The sequence below is a fragment of the Camellia sinensis genome, chromosome 6, assembly GCF_055761805.1.
Source record: "Camellia sinensis isolate YWXY chromosome 6, ASM5576180v1, whole genome shotgun sequence".
Lineage (NCBI taxonomy): Eukaryota > Viridiplantae > Streptophyta > Magnoliopsida > Ericales > Theaceae > Camellia > Camellia sinensis.
The window spans coordinates 205,598,804-205,607,684 of record NC_138966.1 but is presented as its reverse complement, the minus strand read 5'-3'; the positions used below and the strand labels follow the sequence as shown (position 1 = coordinate 205,607,684).

Genomic DNA, 8,881 nt, shown 5'->3' with positions numbered 1-8,881 from the left:
GAGGAATGTGCAATCATTTGAAATGTTTTAACAAATGTCTTAAAAACTTTTTTAAATAAACCTATCTTCTTATTCACATCATTTTATAATTTTTTGTATATAATATTTTTATTTGTATGATGAGTGGCTGAAATATAAGTCAATGGATCCAAAATTGACTTGATTCTCACTATAGTTGAACATATAGCAAGTTAATTAATTTAACACCATTTTCTAGTTGATATTAATCAAGGAATGAAATACCAAAATACCAAGAGAGAAAATTCTTTAAAAGCTCAACCTAAAAAGATATAAAATATTAAATTCAGTAGATATTTTTTTATTGGTGATAGATTTATCAGTTGTAAAATAGTTTGGTGACAAGTTTGTACATTCATATTATGTGTTTTAATCCATTTACATATGTGTGAAGATATCGACATTAACTCATTTCTTTGCTTTATTGGGTATCATGACAAGATCTCAATTTCACCAATGTTATATGTATAGAAAATCTATATACAAAATGATAAATGCGACGCACACATATATAAAAACTTATACGTATTTTGCACACATATTCTGTGTAAATAGTATTTTCTTTTAATTTTTAAACAAATCTTATAAATGGTGATTTGCAGCACCAAATGAATGACAAGCTCATATCCTAATAATGACCAACCTGCTGACTATCATAATTACTCCCATTGAGGAATGTGCAATCATTTGAAATGTTTTAACAAATGTCTTAAAAACTTTTTAAAATAAACCTACCTTCTTATTCACATCATTTTATAATTTTTTGTATATAATATTTTTATTTGTATGATGAGTAGCGGAAATCTAAGTCAATGGATCCAAAATTGACTTGATTCTCATTATAGTTGAACATATAGCAAGTTAATTAATTTAACACCATTTTCTATTTGATATTAATCAAGGAATGATACCAAATACCAAGAGAGAAAATTCTTGAAAAGCTCAACCTAAAAAGGTATAAAATATTAAATTCAGTAGATATTTTTTTATTGGTGAGAGATTTATCAATTGTAAAATAGCTTGGTGACAAGTCTGTACATTCATATTATGTGTTTTAATCAATTTACATATGTGTGAAGATATCGACATTAACTCATTTCTTTTCTTTATTGGGTATCATAACACAATCTCAATTTCACCAATGTTATATGTATAGAAAAGCTTGTGTTAGCTTCAAGCTCCTCTTTATTGATGTATTTTGTCATACGTTGTATGTTTCATCAATAAAGATCATTTGCTTCGCCGTTCAAAAAAAAAATATATGTATAGAAAATCTATATACAAAATGATAAATGAAACCCACACATATATGAAAACTTATACGTATTTTGTACACATATTCTCTGTAAATAGTATTTCTCTTTTAATTTTTAAACAAATCTTATAAATGGTGATTTGCAGCACCAAATATCCTAATAATGACAGCCTGTCGACTATCATAATTACTCCCCTAGAGGAAGGTTTTTTTTTTTAATGGACTTGCTATAATGGCAATGACAACCATTATATCAAACCCTTCTCCAACAAATCTTCTTTCCCTTCTTCTTCTACACCCTCCTCCTCATCATCTTACTCTCACAGACGATCTATAGAGAGATAGTTGGAGACAATTTTGGAGAGAATTTTAATTATTTGGGTCTCCAATTGAGATTTCTGACTTTGATTTGATTCGAACGTAAAAGTAACGGTAAGCCCATTTTGCGAACTTGAATATAATCTACTTTTTCGTTTATATAATCTGCTTTTTTGTTTATATTCTTGTTTTTTTTATTTATTCATAAAATTATTTAGCTTTGTGTGAGACGTGGGTTGATTTTTGGCTTTTTAATTTTTTAATTATTTTAGTTTAGGTTAAAGAGTTCATTTAGATAGATTTTTTTGATTTTTTTTAACTTTTATAAGAAAAAAAATGAAATGATTTTAATTTAGATGTGATATTTTGTCTTATTAATTTTTTAGTCTATTTTATTTTTTTGTAACTATTTTAACTCAAAATCAAGATGCCAAACAAAACTTTAGATATTTTTTTGTTTTCTCTAATATTATTTATTCTTGGTATCACCTATGAAGCACAGGTACGGGTACGAGTACGGTACGGGTACGAGTGCGGGTACGTCGATACGTCAAAATTCAAAAAAGTATGATACGGGTACGGCTGCGGTACACCAATAAATATATATATTTTTTATTATATATGATAAAAATTATAATTTATAAAATTTATTATATATATTATATATGATCAATTATATTATATATTATATGTATGACCAATTATATTATATATCTAATATAATATCTTATATTATATATATTATATATTATACTATATATTTGTTTTGAGGGAAAAGTCAAAGACGAAGAGGAGCAGAGGCGAGAGAGCAAAGGCGATCGAGAGACAAAGAGAGAGTACAAGAGAACAGAGGCGATCGAGAGACGGAGAGAGAGAGAAAGAAGAGAGACGAAGACGATCGATCAACAGTGAGCAGAAGATCGGTCAAAGAGAGAGACGATTGATCAATCGATCGAAGAGAAAACCCTAGAATCCTTCATTGCCCTAGCACACAAAGGCGATGCCTCTCTACACTATCAGGTTCGATCTCTTCCATCTCCTCTGTCTCTCTCTCGATTCCCTCTATAGATGTGCTTATGGTATGTTTAAAGCACGAGGTTATCTCTCTCTCTCTATGTATGTATACATGTTTTTGAGTATTTTTTGCCCTGGAACGTACCCATGGCATACCCCTCCGTACCCATGCCGTACCCAAATGTACCAGATGTACCAGACCCCCTTTGGCCGTACCCGATACCGTATCACAACCGTAGACAAATAGATAAATTCATCATATCATCACATACAATCTGTGAAATTATAGTTTTATTATCACATAAGACTATTTTAATATTACATCACAAAAGAATATCTTGATAATTTTAAAAGTTGACTAATTTTCAACTTTCAAATGATTTTTTTGCTCAAAACAACTTGATAGCAGCTTCTATCGTTGCTTCCAAAATAGGCCATTTTTCGAGTTTTATTTGGACTCACATGTGAAATGGTCGCTCATTCTTTGGAGAAGTTATTTTGCAATTTTAGGACACGGTGACATGATGCCTTGGTGTGTTCTGATTGGTAGAGAATGTGAGATTTATATCTTCTCTCTACAATTTTATCATTCATATTTTTCTATATTTTATTTTTTGGATTTCATTTTATGTCACTACTAGAAAATTAATTTTTTGCGTCTATTTTTTTGCGACCGTCTATTTTACCGTAGCAAAAAATATATTTTCTAAATGTAGTTTATGTATGTGCTTCATTTCACTTATTTTCTTTTATTTATATTCTAGTCAGCCTTGCTCAAAGTCTCAACATCGCTCTCTTTCTCTCTCTCACCCAAACACAGGTATGAATCACTCTTTCTCTCTCGATCTCCCAATATCTCTCGATCTCTCAATTCCTCTCTCTCTCTCTCTCTCTCTCTCTCGATCTCTATCATCTCTCTGTGTATATATATTTGCTAGGGTTTAGATCAATACATTCATCTGCCCTTTGCGATTTCTATTCTTCAATTTATGTTCTTTGCGATTTCTTCTTATGATCGATGCCTTCAATATCATTTGGAATTCTGTTCTTCACGATTTCTTCAAAGGTACGTGATTTTTATTTTTCACTATTTTATTTCACGATTTCTTCAATATCATTTGGAATTCTGGACCTTTAATTAATTTCATTGATATATGTATAGTTGTTGCTGTGGATTGCAATTGAATTCCTTTAGATTGTGTTTTATTGAGAGATTCTCTGAGAGCAGTGGATTTGGGCCAAGGTTTTCCCCTTCTCTCTTTCATTCTTCTTCTGATTCAGGTATAATTTGCAAAGAATCAATTATAATTTTCGTTCTGCTAAGCTTTCTGATTTCAATACAGTATACAACATGAATGTATGTTTTGATTTCTTTATTTTTTATATTGTGCTGCTAACGGTAATCTGAGAAAATCAGATTATGGAATAGTTGATGATGAACAAGGTTGTTTTAAGAAACCATCTCCTTTAGGCATTGGTTGTTTCAAAGAGGGCCATGTGAATTTTTTATAGGTAATAAGACAATAAGAAAGAAAAAGGCAACAGCAAGAAAGAAATTGTTGAATTAAAGATTCTAATAGAAACCAAGACCATGATTTGGAAGGGGAAAAAACAAGGAAGCTAAAGGGATGGCTTTTATAGAAAGTGGCCCCTCACCTAAAAAAAATTTCTATCTTGTTTTATATGATTTTATTTATTTGATTTCCAGCTGGGCCTCTTGAAAGCATTGTGTTTTTGACTTTTGTATGAAATAATGGTTTTCATTGTTCAGAAAGATTGTTATTTTGATTTCTAGCTGGGCTATTGTGGTTAAGTTATTTAGCATAAAAAATTGCACCATTAATAATAAATAAATAACTAAATAGCTCAAGGAAACCAAATTACTCAACAAACAGAGCACGAGAGTACAGATTTCAAAACACATACTTTTAGCACAAAATCAACTCTAAAATCAACAGAAATTAGAAGCCTTATTTTGTATTTGAGAAAAAGAGGTCAGGGAGGTGGTTACCTACTATTAAGAGAAATAGGTTATATAAAGGACATGTTTCTATATTTCTTTTTAAATATAACTATGGTTATGAAATATCCATGATGGTCAGAAGGCCTCTTGCACAGGTGAACAAGTTGCCGTTCTGATTGTCATTCTGATTGTGAATTTGGGAAAATAATTTGCCATTCTGATTGTCATTTTTTGTGTGTTTATTTGTTTAACCATATTGTGAAGTACGTGGTGGATAAGAAGTTTGACATGTCCACAATGATAATTTAAATTGTTTATCTCGTAAATCTCACGATAAAGACCGTCTATGCAAAAAATAACTTCATTGGATATTGATAAATACATAAACAAATCATCTTTGTTTTATAAAATGAAATATGTAAGTTTAAACTCACAATTACTGTCCATTTAATAAAAAAGATACAATTTATTCATATCTCTAATAATGTTCGATGAAATTAATTTTTTGCATAACTCATCTAAATTGTTGAGATTACAAGATGTACGATCTAAATTATTAATGTGGGCCTACACTACAACATATAAGACTTTTGGCGACCAATTATTTTGGTCTCTAAAACTATTATTTTGGTCTCTAAATGGCTTTTGTGACAAAATTAATTTCGTCACTAAAAAAGTCACTAAAAGTGCATCCAGAAAAGTCTTTAGCGATGAATTTTTGAAAATGTCACTAAAAATAACAATTAGCGACCAATTTTATAATGTCACAAAATCTTTGATTTTACAAGACTAAACATTTGGTGGCTAATACTTCGTCATAAAATGTCCCAATTTGGTCGCAAAAAACAAAATAATGACATTTTTAATGACAATGATATTTGGTCGCTAAAAAACATATAACTTTCTCTACAACACATTTTCGTCGCTAAAAATTGAAGTTGAGAATTTTGTAATTATTTAATCTCATAGCTAAAAATGCACACAATTAAATGTCATCCAATCATATTAAAAAAAATTGACATCCACACATCAAAGGCACTCTATTCCCAAACCATAATGAGTATGTAGAAAGTAAAATTTTACAAAAATTAAAACTGAAAGTTTCCAAATTCAAATCAAAGTAGTAACAGTCAAGGTTTTGAAACCCGGACCGGACCGGCCGGTTCAACCGGTTTGAACCGGTGACCGGACCAGGTTCCGGTCCGGTTGACCCTCTTAAACCGGCCAAATGTAAAAACCGGGGTATTTATTGAAAACCGGTGAAACCCACGGTTAAACCGGTGAACCGGTTGACTCGTTTACGGGTTGATCGAACCGGGACGGTTTGCTTGTATATATATAATTTTTTTTTTTTCAGATCTAGCTTTATTTTTGTTTGTTGATCTTTAGATTCAGAGAGCAGCGGCTAGGGCTTCTTCACTTCTTCACACAGCACAGGTATCTCTTCCTCTTTTAAGAGCAGCCGATCTATCTCTATTTTTTTCCGCCATTAACGAATCAATTTCTCAACTTACACACAGATTCGCACCGTTACAAGCCTCCAGGACGACATCAATTTCTCTATTTTTTTCCGCCATTAACGAATCAATTTCCAGCCTCCCCAAGTATTATTTTGATGGATCTTTGATCTTTTTCTTTATTTTTTAGAAATTTTGGGTCTACACTTGAATCAAAATCAACACTTGAATCTCCGATCTATCTACACTTGAAGAAGGCTCTGTTTTTTTTTTTTAGAGAGAGGAGAAGAAGAAGGCTCTGTTTAGAAATCAACTTTTGATAAAAAAAATAATAATAATAATAAAACACTTGGGTCTACACTTGAAGAATGCTCTTTTTTTTTTTTTTGGAGAGGAGAAGAAGAAGGCTCTGTTTAGAAATCAAAACCAAATAATAATAATAAAACACTTGAAAAAGGCTCTGTTTAGAAATCAAAACCAACTTTTGATAAAAAAAAATAATAATAATAATAATAATAAAACACTTGAAGAAGGCTCTGTTTAGGAATTATGCACATTGTGAATCTGTGATGTTAAGCTTTCGGGCAAAACCAAATAATTATTATTAATCAACTTTCAGGCAAACGATGCACACTGTTGTGATTAATCAACTCTCTACCAAAACCAAATAATTAATTTAACTCCTCCAACCCCTGGTTATATGCACTAAATTAATTGTTGGTGTAGATAGATACAATGAAAAATAGTCATTTCATTTAGTATCTAAAATTCTTTCATTTAATCAAACACTATGTTAATAAAAAATAATTTACAGTTGAAAATTATATGTAGATACATAATAGTTTGACTCTTTATATAGATTGGCTATGATTGAATTTTTTTTTTTTTTAAGTATAGAAAAATATCACTAAAAATATTTAAGAATTTTTTTTAAAAAAATCGAAAATTTAATATTTAAATTATTAATTTATATTTTAAAAAAAAATATTTATGACGTCACGGTTCGATCCGGTTCAACCCACCGGTTGAACCGGTGACCCGTTCACCCGATTATTTTTCTGGTTCGTTCACCGGTCCGGTTTTTAAAACCTTGGTAACAGTTCAAATGAAGAATAACAATAGTTTCTTCAAAGAGAATCTCTAAAAAAGCATTTTCTCAACATCAATATCAGGCTTTATATCAGACAGCCTTGGCACAAGAGGTTTCAAGCTGTACTTAGGTGTGACACCCTTTGGACATCCCTGCAACCCAGAATTCAAAAAGAAGAATCAAATAATAAGAATCAACACAACATAACCTCATTAAATAATCAATAGTCATTCATAATCAGAGAAGTTACAAATAATGGAAAAGCACGTTATCTCAGAACAAGCTATCTCTAATTTATGGGATCAATTGTTTTGTGACATAATAAATTAACAATCATATATGGTCCTCCACCAAGGGAGATTTGTATATATGTCTGTCTCTCTCTCGGTTACCGGGGGGAGAGACAATAAATATTGGAGGGTGGCGAGGGTGATTCTTTGAAACCTATCGAAGCAGGGGATCCAAATCTTGCAGTGCCATTATGAGCCTTGCTGCTTCTACTGTAGTATTGATTCTGATGCCTTGCTCTGCTGCGTCAAAGATGGCATATGCCATATCTACTATCATATTTGACAAGTAAAATAGCAATTGTCAAATATGCCACATCAGCAAATATGAACATATTTGTGGCTTCAAATTCAGTTGAAAAAATAGAATTGAAACAGTAGAAAACCAAGTAATTTTTCAAATTGAATTATATCTAATTTTTTTTCAATTTTTTTTCATTTTTTATATATGTCTAATCGGGAATAATATAAATATATAATTTTTTTTTACAAATAGTTAAAAAAAGGTCATAAAAGATAAAAAATAAACAAAAATAAAATTACAAAAAAACCTACATCCATACAACACTTACAAGCTTGGAAGGAAAGTTGGTTGAGAATTGCCAAAATAGCAAGTGACTATTGGAGCACCATTGCTATAATTTGGCAAAATAACACTATTCATTGTCAAATTATAACAATAGTAATAGTATAATAACAACAACCATTGGAAATGCTCTTAGCTTTTAGCTACAACGTTTGTTAACTACCCAGATCACCTTAACAAAGTGGAGAGGGAGAGAAAGAGAGAGAGACATATAACAGGGGTTGGAACGATACAACCACTGCAACCTCTTTGCAAATGGTAAAAATAAGATAAATAAAATAAAAATGTTATGAAGGCACGTTTATTAACTCATAATTTTTTTTTGAATGTATTTGTGCGGTGAAAATTAAATTAATGAAGTGTGGAATCGTGAAATGAATTTGAACTATTGATTTCTTTTTCTAAGTAAATTCTGAATTCATAAGTCTGAATTTGTAGTGATGTAAAAAAAAAAAAAGAGATTAGAGAATAAATGAAATTGCATATTTTTAGTCAAACCCCAATATATTATTTTATATATTTAACAAACACTTTAATTATACTATTAAAACACACACTCAATCTTTAAATTAACAAACAACTAATACGCATAACTGGATCCCATCTTTTACATTTTTTGTCATATAAGGTAACTCCAATGCTACACCAAATCCATCACCAAATTTAAATTTAGTGAAAAAATCTCTTTTTTTGTACTCTAATATAGTTTCATCAAACCTGTATCAAATTGAGAATTTGAAAAATATTTCACCAAACTGAGGATCTGGGCCACCTTTTACTATTCTTCAGATGGCAAATGGTATACCACGCGACGAGGCTCCTGTAGAGGTTCCTCCCGTATTCCCATCTATTCCCGAGGAGGATGAGCTGGTCGTTGCAGAGGAAGCTGAAGG

General features: G+C 30.8%; 1 long non-coding RNA gene across 1 annotated transcript; it reads left to right on the top strand.

Annotated features, from left to right (window-relative positions):
- Window positions 1–5,812: 5,812 nt before the first annotated feature.
- LOC114287473 (uncharacterized) lies at window positions 5,813–6,641 on the top strand. The gene is made up of 2 exons (XR_003637901.2): window positions 5,813–6,005; window positions 6,089–6,641. It is a non-coding gene; the product is annotated as an uncharacterized LOC114287473 (long non-coding RNA).
- Window positions 6,642–8,881: the final 2,240 nt, after the last annotated feature.